General features: G+C 48.1%; 1 protein-coding gene across 1 annotated transcript in view; it reads left to right on the forward strand.

Annotated features, from left to right (window-relative positions):
• Positions 1-11,379: 11,379 nt before the first annotated feature.
• The window catches only part of C11H10orf71 (chromosome 11 C10orf71 homolog), a 43,382-nt gene continuing 42,692 nt past the window's right edge, over positions 11,380-12,069 (forward strand). The window contains exon 1 of the mRNA XM_053450458.1: positions 11,380-11,682. The gene's annotated coding sequence lies outside the window, so the exon portion shown is untranslated. The remainder of the gene's footprint in view (positions 11,683-12,069) is intronic.

Below are 12,069 nucleotides of genomic sequence, written 5' to 3' on the forward strand. Positions count from 1 at the left end.
GACAGAACCAGCGTTGTAGAGAGAAGGGGATGCCGCTGCACAGCTCAGTATTTACAGTTGGCCCACCTCAGAGCAGTAGGGGGTTGCTATTGTAGTCTGTGGGGAAGATAGTAAACACAGGCGGCCCCTGACTTCTGACTGAAAACGGCTGCATACACTGACCATGGAGGTCTCTGTCCTGTAAGTCCTCACCCGATGGACAGTAACACACAGTGGTGGAGTTACTTGGACAACAAACTCCAAAACTCTCCTCCATCTTTGCCATCTGCCGCTAGGGAGTAATGCCGCATGCATCCCTTCCCTGGTGCTGAAGCTGGGGAGATGAGCAGGCTGCGTCATCTCCAAGGCACTCATTCAGCCACTCGGGAGTGATGCCGCCTGTACAGGGACGGATTAACGTAGGGGCTGATGGAGCTGCAGCTCCAGGCTCCTACCTGACAATAAGCCCAGTCAGTCCACCAGGGCTATCTTTAACTCTGGGCAAAAGGGGTAGCTGCCCCTTGAGCCTGCAGCAACCATGGTTGCCCTAGGGGGCCTAGGCGACCCCCGTGATCACTTCCGCAAGTACCCACTACGTATCTGTCCATCTCTTGTACTGCTAAGAGGAAGCAGGAACCCAGTGGAGTCACGTCACGCACTTCACATGACTTCCACAGGGGCTTGCTGCTTACTTCTGTGTGAGCAACACAGAAAGAAGCAGCAAGCCCCTGCGGAAGTCTGCGAGCGGCACAGAGACGTCTGAAGTTCAGGTAAGGGGGTGAGGGAGACTGTATGAATGAGTATGTGTGATTGAGTGAATGAATGAGTATCTGATTGAGGGAAAGAATGAGTATCTGTGGTCGAGTGAATGAATATTTGTGAGTATATGTAAATGAGTATCTAAATGAGGGAATTAATGAGTATCTGTGAATTAATAAATATCTGTGAAAGAGTATTTATAAATTAGTGAATGAATATTTGTGAATGAATGTGTGTGATAGCATAGATGTGTAAGTGGGGGGGCATGGCACAGGCAGGCTGTTTTGCGGGCAAAGATGCCACAGGCAGGCTGTTTTGTGGGCAAAGATGCCACAGGCGGGCTGTTTTGGGGGCAAAGATAACACAGGGAGGCTGTTTGGGGCAAAGATGCCAAGTCTTATGCTTCCAATCTGGGTGGTAGGCAGGCCCTGTGGATGCAATCTGGGTACCAGGGCTGATTTGATACTAAAGGGGGGCTGGCTGGGTGGCGTGATATGTCTGCATTACACGGTCACTAGAGCAAACTTGGAGGAATGATCCACTACATTAAGGATGGGGTTATATCAACTACAAAATCCATAGCTATATGTGTCCATTGTTGCATAGGGATGGGGAGAGGTACTAATTACCCACAGGGGTTGTTTATGAGGTGTCTTGGTGGTGGCACAAATACAACACCCCTTAATGAAGTCTTTAATATCCATCCTCCAGGATGGCCACCAAAATTCCGTCTCACCACCGAGTGACCTGTCATCTTGGAGGAGTAATGCAAGTTTAGTATGTCTTTTCTGTAATTAGTTGCCATCACTCTAATTTTGCCCTGGACGACATGGGAGAGTGTCGTGGCCCTGTTCCTGTTTATGTGTATTTTACCCACACAGTGAGTATATTCATTGCCTTTCCTGTTGTGTTGGCTGGACTCCCTTTCCTCCCTGCCTTGCTCCTGACTGGGACCTAGTGGCAAATCCATGGAACTGTGGTGCAGCTAGAAACCACGACGATACCGGCGAACTTTGGAACTGAGTTGCTACAGAAACCCATTGCCTTATGTGGCTCTTTTGGGGTTATGCTGTACTCGTAGTAGATCACAATCGGTTACTGAGAGGGAGCTCATTTGGGAAACCCCTCTTTAGAACCTGGGTTTACCCAGCCACGGCTTTGGAACTCTGGCCCGGCTACTTTCCCAGGGATATTCCCAGCGGTGTCACTCAGGTTCCCAACGGCGGATCCAGTTGCTTTTTGGAACATAGCATTCTTGGACTCTGGGCTCTTCATGGCTATCTAGGATTGCGCCTGCTCCTTCAGGATCACTCTTTCTCAGGTGGGCATTGTTGGCTATGGGAACTGTATGTAGGCGCCGGGCTATCTGCAAGTTGATGGAAATGTACTACTTATCTGATTGTGCTGTTCATTGTCTTTCCCAAGGGTTATGAGTTCCTAGACCCTGTTTTCCTGTTGTGTTGGCTGGACTCCCTTTCCTCCCTGCCTGGCTGTTCTCAATAAACCGAGTTCTGTTTTTGCACCCCGTACCAAGTCTTAACTAATGCTTGGGTGATTACAAAGGGTTAAACCCTTGAGCAATTGAGCTTTCAGCAGCAATGATGATCTCTATAGTCTGAGTACAGGTCTCTGTCACAGTAAGCAAACTGAAATCCACAGTGGAGTGGAGTCCTAGCGCACATGGGGCACCAGACGTATGAAGGAAAGGAAGGGGAAGATGGCGGAGGGAAGGTGACGGGGAAAAAAGGGGGAGGGAGAGAGAGGAAGAAGGAAGGAAAAAAAAAAGGGGGGGTTGATGGGCGAAGAAACACAGAGAAGAAGAGAGGAGATAGAAGCACTCTAGGGAGGGGAGGAGTCTAAGCCAAGAGAGGGCGGATAAGAGGACCAGATATGAACTCCAGCCAATAGAACCAGGTAGATCTGTATCGCTCAGTCGCCAATAGGTGCAATTCCTCAAAGATACGTATCCGTGGAGGACCCATTCCTGGAAAGAAGGTGGAGCAGGGCTACCCCAATGCAGGGGGACAAGCGCCTTTGCTGCAGTCAGGAGGTGGCGTACCACAGACTTCCGGAACTAACGCTCAGAGTAAGGCATATGGAGAAGGAGAAAGAATTCCAGGATGAACGTGATGGTCCTGTCCGTAAAGTGCTGTATCTGCGAGTGGATAGAAGTCCAGTACGGGGTAATGCGCGGGCAGTGCCACCACAGATGAAGGAGGGAGCCAGGGGTGGCATCACATCTCCAACACCTGTCGGGGACATCGGGACGGAAAGTGGAAGTTATGCTCGGGGGCCTGTACCAACGGGCTAACAGTTTATAGGACATTTCCCGGTCCCCATTACTCCTAGAACAGCCATGAGTAAGGAGGAACATTTTCTCCCATTGGTCAGCTGAGAAGGTGGTCTGAAGCTCCGACTCCCAGACCCCCATGAACGAAGGCGGGAGCGCATGAAAGGCCTCAAGAAGGTGGCCATACAACCTGGAGATTCCATGCGGCGGGAGCGAAGAAGCCAGGCAGAGGTCCTCAAATTGTGTGCAGCTCAACATAGTAGGGTTCCGAGGCTGGGACCGGAAAAAAGCTGCACAGCTGGGCGGAGTGGAACCTATCCATCAGGGAAGTAGGCGAGCGGACAGTCAATTGAGTTAAGGGCTTAAGACCGCCTTCGGACAGAAAGGAGCGGATCGTCGAACCCTCAGTAGAGCCGCGAGCCGGGAAGAGGTCGCCGCCCATCCCGGGGGGAAAATCAGGGTTGTCCCTAACTGGGGTCAGCGGAGAGGGGACAGAAGAGAGCCGTGTCTTCCTAACGATCTGGTGTCAGACGTCAAGGGTGGCTCGGATGAAAGGATGAGGTAGGGATAACCTACGAGCTGTTGTAATCGAGAGCCAGGATAAGCCCTTCACGGGGAGGCCAAGCAAGGTCGCCTCAACAGAAACCCACTGCTTATGGGCAGGGCTGTGGGACCACTCCAAGACCCGGAGCAGGTGGCAAGCTCTGTAGTAAGAGCGGGGGCAGGGCAGAGCTAGGCCACCCGCAGCTTTAGGGAGAATGTGACATTCTGCCCTGGTTTCCTGGCTCCTGTATTGTGCATTCAGGTTTTTGGACTGTTCCTAGTTCAGCCTCTAGTGGCCGCTCTGCCTATGTTTCTGCTCTCCTCCTACTGTTGCCACCTGGCCTCGTTACCTGCTGCCCTGCAGTATAAAGGGCTGTAGCTTCCTGCAAACTGGGCCTTGGCATTGTAGTAATAGGACTGTTTTGCCCTGGTCCTGTTCCTGAATTATTCCTGGCTTCCTTTTGTACCTGATTCTGGATTGCTCCTGCCTTCAGCCCTGCGAGTGGGCTTCTTGTCGTGTGCCCTGCAAGTGGGCTTCTTGTCGTGTGCCCTGCGAGTGGGCTTCCTGTCGTGTGCCCAGCCTGAGGGCTTCCAGCAGCATGTCCAGTCCTGTGCTCTGCCAGTGAGCTTCCAGTCGTGTGCCCTGCCGGTGGGCTTCTATTTCAGCATCAACCTTGCCAGTTCCAGTCCCGCACTTCTGTCTGCTGTGCCTGTCTACTTTGCACCATGAATCGCGGTGTACAAACAGACAACGCTATCCCTGCACCGAGGCCCCTCGCTAACCTGCTTACCCAGTGTGTGACAGAGAATCAGGGTGGCAAAGCGAATACGGGGGTTCCGCGAACCCCACACAAAACGCAGGAAGACAGTCCGTAGCGTATCAAAAACGGAGGGAGGTATCGCGACGGGAAGGGTCTGGAAGAGATACAGAAGACGGGGCATAATGTTCATTTTGATCGTGTTGATCCAGCCAGTCTAGGAGATCGCCAATTTCTTCCATGAGAGCAAATCAGCCTGGAGAATCGCCAGTAAAGGCGAAAAGTTGTAATGGAAAAGCTGGGAGAAATCAGGAGATAGCCAGGTCCCAAGATACTTTATTTTGGGGCTACGCCAGGCAAAGGGGAAGGAAGCCCTCAAGGAAAGAGCCACCTTCTGGGGCAGATTAACATTTAGGATTTCTGATTTAGAGGCGTTAAGTTTGAAATTAGCGAGAGCGCTGTAGGTCGAGAACTCCCAAAGGAGAACGGAGAGGGTGATCCGTGGACGGGTGATAACAAACATAAGGTCGTCGGCGTATCCCAAAACCTTGTGGTGCGTGGTCCCCATCCGGAGACCACAGATATCCGAATTCATCCTGACGGCTTGAAGGAAGGGCTCAAGGGAGAGCACGAAGAGGAGCGGGGACAATGGGCAACCCTGACGGGTGCCATTGCGAATAGCAAAGGGGTCAGAGAAAAAGCCGCTGACCCGGACGCGAGCCGTGGGTGTGGAGTACAAAGACAGAATCCAGGCCAGGAGACCAGGGCCGAAACCCATGCGGGCCAGGGTGGACAGCATAAAAGGCCAGTGCACCCTGTCAAAGGCCTTTTCGGCATCAGTGGAAAGGAGAATAGTCGGGGTAGAGGTGTGTTTTGCAGAATGCATAAGTGTGAGAGCACGGATAGTGCTGTCCCTGGCATCACGGCCCGGGATAAAACCAGTCTGGTCAGGATGTACTAACGAGGACATGAAAGGTTTGATACTGTTGGCAATGATTTTAGCGAACAGTTTCAAATCCGTGTTCAACAGTGATATGGGACGGTAACTGCTGCATAGTTCGAGATCCTTGCCCTCCTCAGGGATCAGAGCGATGGAGGCTGATAGGGTATGGTCATGAACGCGGCCCCCCTCTAGGATAGAGTTAAAGGCAGCTATGAAGCGAGGGCCTAAAATGTCTCTGAACACAGAGTAATAACGCAGTGGAAGCCCATCTGGACCAGGGCATTTGCCAGAGGGGGGGGACTTGAGTGCCAACTCGAGCTCAGATACAGTGATTGGGGAGTCAAGAAGAGCTGCCTCTTCTGTGGTGATCTTCTTCCGTAACGTAGAATTCAGATACGATTTAATGGCCGCCGAGTCACTAGTGGAAGGTGGGTCAGTAGGACCTGGGCGAAGGTTGTAGAGGCCTTCATAGTAACTCTGGAAGCTGCGGGATATATCCGAAGGATGAGAGAGGGTTCGGTTATCGGAGGAGCGCACCCTGGTGATATATGTAGGCTTCCGGACTGCGCGTAAGGCCCTAGCTAAATACTTGCCGGGTTTATCCCCATGCTCGTAAAACAACGCGCCGAGAGCAAACACTGATAAGATGTCCCCGAAGGACACATTTGTGGGCTTCTCAAACAGTCAGCGCAGGAGTCTCCGTTGGGAGGTTTTCCTCAAAATAGTGTTGTAGGACCTGGGAAATCTCGGTGCGAGACAAGTCGTCTGACAGGAGGGACTCGTTTAAGGAGGCTAGTGAGATAGAGACTGGGGCATGATCCGACCAGGTCACCGTTCCAATAGAGGAGCGACGCAAAAGTGGGGGAAAATGGCAAGGAAGAAAAAGATAATCAATGGGGGAATATGAACCATGGGGCGTGGAGTAGAAGGTATAGTCCCTGTCGGTGGGGTGAAGCGCCCTCCAGCAATCCACCAGCTTATGTCCCATGAGGAGAGAGATGATCCTCCGCAGAACGTGGCGGGGAGTCCGTGCGGTGCCCGCAGAAGTGTCAAATGCTGGATACAAAGCAACATTAAAATCCCCACCCAGCACCAGGATCCCAGACTGAAAGCCGGCGAGCTCTTGGAGGGCGGCACGCAGAACAGTATGTTTCCCTCGATTGGGGAGATAGACATTAGCAAATGTGTATGTGTGGTCAAGAATCGTTCCTTTGACCAGCAAGAATCGTCCCTCCGGATCGGCCCTCGTGTCCAAAACCTGGAAAGGAACACAGGCGGAGAAAAGAATCGCCACACCCTTGGTCTTGGCCACCGGGTTATTGCTAAAGAAGCCAGAAGGATATGATCTGCACGAAAGCTTGGGGGCCCGTGGCCAGTGAAAGTGGGTTTCCTGGACGAAAGCAACGTCCACACGCCCCCTCCTCAGGTCTCGCAATAGGGAGGATCGCTTCTCGGGGGTGTTAAGGCCGTGGGCATTGATGGAGAGCAGAAGGAGCGCACTTTGCGCCGGCGAGGACGTGGATTAGAGGAGGGTGGAGCAAAGAAAGTAAGAGAAAGCGCCAGGGGGGGGTAAAGACGAGGGAGGGGAAAAAAAAAAAAGGGAGGAGTGGAGGGGGAGAAGGGATGGAGAAGTGGGAAGGAGAGAAGGACGTAGGGCCAAGGGAGGGGGGGGGATGCAGGAAAGGAGAGGGAGCAGGAAGGGTAGGTGTCACGTACCTATACCCCGAAACTTGAAGAACCGCAACTTCACCCTGGGAGATACCGAATGGGAAGGCCCAAAGGGAACACCCAGGGCCGAAGAGATATTGAGCAGCCAGAGGACAGGGTATAGGCAAAATAATAAAGGCAGTCTCTGAGGAGTAGATGGCAGCACGTCAGACTCAAAGACCACACAAGGGTAAAGTGCAGCAGACCAGCAGGCTTTTTAAATTAGGAGCCACACCAAGCCACGCCCCCGGAACTGCACAGGAGATTGCTCAGGCAGCAACACCCCCAGTCATCTCCCAGCCTGGGCACGCCCCCTCCTATGACTCACACGCAGGTTGCTAGGAGACATGTGGCTAGAAGCAGCTACACTAGTTTTGCTGCTATGCCGCAAAGGTGAGGAACGGCGCCCTGACAAGGATTCTCCGGAGAGGTAAGTTGTGACAGTAGGGAGCAGTGAGAAGTGGGGGATAGGGTAGGAAAGACACACACTACACCAGATGGGCAATACAGACCCGACAATATTGAGGCATCACAGTGTAGGGGAAGAGTCTACCGCGACAGAGAGGCCAGAGGAGAAACAAACCAGAACTGGAAACAAGAACTGAAAAGAAAACGAGAGAACCAAATGCGGGCCGCCGTATCTCCATACTTTGCTGAAAGCCCTCAAATCCTGCAATACACTACTCCACCTTCCCCACAACAACAACTGAAGCCTAAGCAAACCTCCATACTTTGCTGAAAGGTATACAGACTGGACCAAGAGATCTCCATAATTATCTGTTATTTGTTTTCTGTATTGTTTGCTTAGGCTTCAGTTGTTGTGGGGAAGATGGAGGAGTGTATTGCAGGATTTGAGGGCTTTCAGCAAAGTATGGAGGTTTACTTAGGATTCAGTTGTTGTGGGGAAGATGGAGGAGTGTATTGCAGGATTTGAGGGCTTTCAGCAAAGTATGGAGGTTTGCTTAGGCTTTAGTTGTTGTGGGGAAGATGGAGGAGTGTATTGCAGGATTTGAGGGCTTTCAGCAAAGTATGGAGGTTTGCTTAGGCTTCAGTTGTTGTGGGGAAGATGGAAGAGTGTATTCTGTTGTGCATTCAGTTGTACCCCTGAACTGAGATCCTATGATCTCCCTCAATGGGTCCCTTGGTAAGTGCGGGCCCTGATGCCTTGCATTGGCTGCACTCCTTTTTATTCCCCTGGTCATGGCATACTGGGTAAAAACTAGGATGTTACCTTGTCCTGCAGCTTGACTTAAGAAAGTACATTGTCCCTCAAACATCTTGGAAGGCAAGCTTTCTGCAACCCAATTCACGTTCCGGTCCTTGGTCCTATCCACCACTTCAACTGTGAGATTGGGCCATAGAAAGAAAGCCAGACTCTTTGGTGTAAAATAAGGGATGCACCGATATATCGGTGGCCGAAATATATTGGGTGAAAAGGGCATTATCGGCAAAATGCCTAAAACAGCCGAAAATAATTGTCTGCAGGGGCCCTGCTGCTTACGAGCAGCGTCTCTTGTACCGGCAAGGGGAAGCAGGAACTCATCGGAGTCACATGAATGCACGTTACATGACTCTGTTCCTGCTTCCCCTGGGGGGCAAAGTGAAGTTGTTCGCACAGAGTGCGAGCAACACAGAGGGAAGCAGCAGGGCCCCTGCGGGAGTCTATGAGTGAGAGCTCTGCAGGTAAGGGATTGGGGGAGGGTATATGAGCAAGAATGCGTGATTAAGGGAATTAATATGAGTATCTGTGAATGATTAGTATCTGTGAATGAGTATACGAATGAGTGAATTAATGTTTGTGAATGAGTCTGTGTGTGTGATAGCATGGATGTGTAAGTGTGTGTGGGGGGGATAACATGGCATAGGGAGACTGTAATCACACTCCTATCATGCCCAGGTTCCAGCATGTACGGGCTGTCTGGGCATGATAGGAGTGTGATTGCTGTTAGCAATCATTTATATATAATTTTGTTATTGATTTTTTGTCCAATTTTAGTATCAACCACACTTAATAAAAGTAACACACCAAAATTGGACAGAAAAATTCAATAACAATATTAATATATATATGATTGCTAACAGCAATCACACTCCTATCATGCCCAGGCATCCAGTACATGCTAGAACTTGGGCATGATAGGAGTGTGATTGCTGTTAGCGATCACAATCCTATCATGCTAAGTCAGCCAGTACATGCTGGAATCTGGGTATGCCCGGGTCTGGGTTGTGTGGTTGCTGTTAATAATTATATATATATATATATTGTGACATTCATGTAGGATTGGTGGTGGAAGGGAGGTATGTTTCTCCTAGATTCCTTTCCTATGTGAAGTAACACCAGAGTCTTCCACCTGCTAGGTGATTAATTTAGGTGAATGAGAGGGCGGATATAAAAGGGAAGCCAGGAGGGCAGATAGCTCTCTGGCTGAGGACACAGAAAGCCTGTCTGTGGGAGAGACATGTGAGTAAAGGTTGCTGGATGTATTGTTGGCAGAGAGAAGCTCTCCAGCTGGTAGTGAGGGACATCCCTTGTATAGTAAGTGCCGGACAAGCAAGGTATTTCTTTTGTTGCTGTGTTATATTTCTTTTGCCTTTCCAACCTTTCTAAGAAACCTGACCCTGTGTCAGATTGCACGAACTTACTGCTGTTTGCCTGGTTTGAATGAAGACGGGCACTTGTCCCTTGACCTCAGCGAGGGGCGATCCCTGACCTATATTACAATATATATATATATATATATATATATATATATATATATATATATAGTTATTGAATTTTGTTGTCCAATTTTGGTGTGTTACTTGTAATAAAAGTGTGGATATTATTTGATTTTTTTTAAAGGTGTGGGGGAGTCATTTTCAGCCAAGCGAAAGCTGAATTCTCGGTCCACAATTCTTTCTCTTTGGTTAAGTGTGCCCTGGAGTATTTACTGTGGAAACCCCATTTGAAAACAGAATATCATCCATGTTTGTATGCTGGCCATAACATTGCATCTGCTGCTTATAATCCTTTTCTTACAACAGTGTAATAGCCTGATGTATCTAAACTACCTGGTATATTGGTTTTTTCAGCAATTATAAACAGCGCCTTATTTCTCATTTTGAGCAGTATTTGTGTTATATTTATAGAGTTCCCTATTTATTGCTTTTTTAGGAACCACCCAGTCCAACATGATACTTTTTGATGAAGACCATGTTGTTGCCATTGTTCCTCTTCCCTTTTCCATTATTTTTTTCCACCATTTTCTCCATATCATCTGCACCACTTAAAACAATGTGTAAATTTTGTTTTTCTCTCTTAACACCATAAGCCTGTGAATATTTAGAATACAAAAAGATACCTTAGTTGTGATTCACCATAGGACCAACTATGGTGGCTAAGGCCATGATCATTATGAAAAGAGGTAAAGCCCTTTTTTTATTTTAGCCTATCAGATTTGTATGCAATGGATCAGTGAAGTGTGCCACTCCTTTGTTCAAGACTCAGGGCTGGGCACAGTGATCCAGTTCAGTGTAAACAAACTCTTATCCCCATACCACTTGTTGCATCACTCAGCCTGTCAAGCACCTCCTGATTTAGCAAACTATTCATCCTTTGGTGACATCAGCCTTCTCTTTAGTCTCTCCATGTGCTTCTCTCCAGGCTCTGTTAAAAATAAGTCTCACCATGCTCACACATTCCTGGGGAGAAAGAGAAGGAGACACATTGCTTATCATTCAGTAATCATGGGGGCACAATATAATATGCTAAATGCTGCTTATGAGTAAATATATATATCTATATATATATATATATAAGAATTCCAGCAAATTTTCTTGAAAGTTCAATTATAATCTTGAAACCAGGGAAATGTATTCCCAGTGAAAGGTAAATATCTGGTTAGTGGCTAATTAATATTGATTTGCGTGTTGTTTTTGTTTTTAACTATTTTTAGCTGAAGAAATATTTAACAGATTAGTTAAATTGTTATATTTGATTTAATCTGGACGTCTCATATCATTAATGTACAAAGATCAGCTTTCCAGCATTGAAGTAGTTAAAGTCTAGCATGCTACAATGCTTCCCTCTTCTTTCTGTTTCTGTTTTAATGTGCTTAGTTTAGAAGGAACAGTGTTATGATGATCGTATGTGATTAGATGCTATTGGTTTCAGCGTGCCCAGAAAATAGTAATCTAGAGAATAGTCAAATACTTGTGCCCCGCCTCTAAGTCCCCGGACTTTCCCTTTGGTAAGAGAAGGCAGATGAGAATTTGCCTGTGGAATTTATGGTATAAATTCTTAGGCCTTAATGCCATAAGTTATTTCTGGGTATGACCCCCTCCCCTCCAAACTACCCGTTTTATCACTACCACACTCTCCACTGTGTTCACAGGGACTTGGCTTCTCTGCTTTAGTGTGGATACACTAAGTACATCGTTTTTAAGGGTCTAAGCAGTGAGAGAGTGAAGCTGACCCAGACACAGCCAGCTACAAAAATAGAAAGAGAGGCAGCTACCATCTGCTAGACACCCGACACTGCTGTAGGCTTCGATTTCACCTTTGCCTTGGTTAGGGGCGCCCATAGCTGTGCCCAGCTCCCCAAATTCAGGTTGTATTCTGGACCTTTCAAGGGTGGACTATATTTTAGGGTTGCTCGATCTGGCAACTGACCGCACCAGACCATAACAGTTTGACTCTGGATACCCATTATTTTAAGATACAGGTAAGAGTGAATTGTGTTTTTTTTTGTCCTGTTTGGGTGATCTTGCAATCAGGTACATATTACCTTTTAAAGCATGGTATATGTTACATACCACATAAAGTAATACATGCATAGAATACATGCATGTTATTATACAGGGGTCCCCCTTTAAAACATGTGTTCCATACCTCATGTAAATAGTCTGTTTTGTATATGGGCAAGGTGTTTTTCTGTGAAAAAAAGATAAAATATATATTCTATGATATGCATACAAGGAAATATAGAGTGCAGAGGGTACACAATTAAATACTAATGTGATAAAAAAGCACATTTTCCAGAACACCAGGACATTATTTAAATTTGAAGCAGAAAAGGCTTCCTAGGTAGTCTTCCTAGGTGGAAACTATT

The sequence above is a fragment of the Spea bombifrons genome, chromosome 11 (assembly GCF_027358695.1).
Source record: "Spea bombifrons isolate aSpeBom1 chromosome 11, aSpeBom1.2.pri, whole genome shotgun sequence".
NCBI classification, from domain to species: domain Eukaryota; kingdom Metazoa; phylum Chordata; class Amphibia; order Anura; family Pelobatidae; genus Spea; species Spea bombifrons.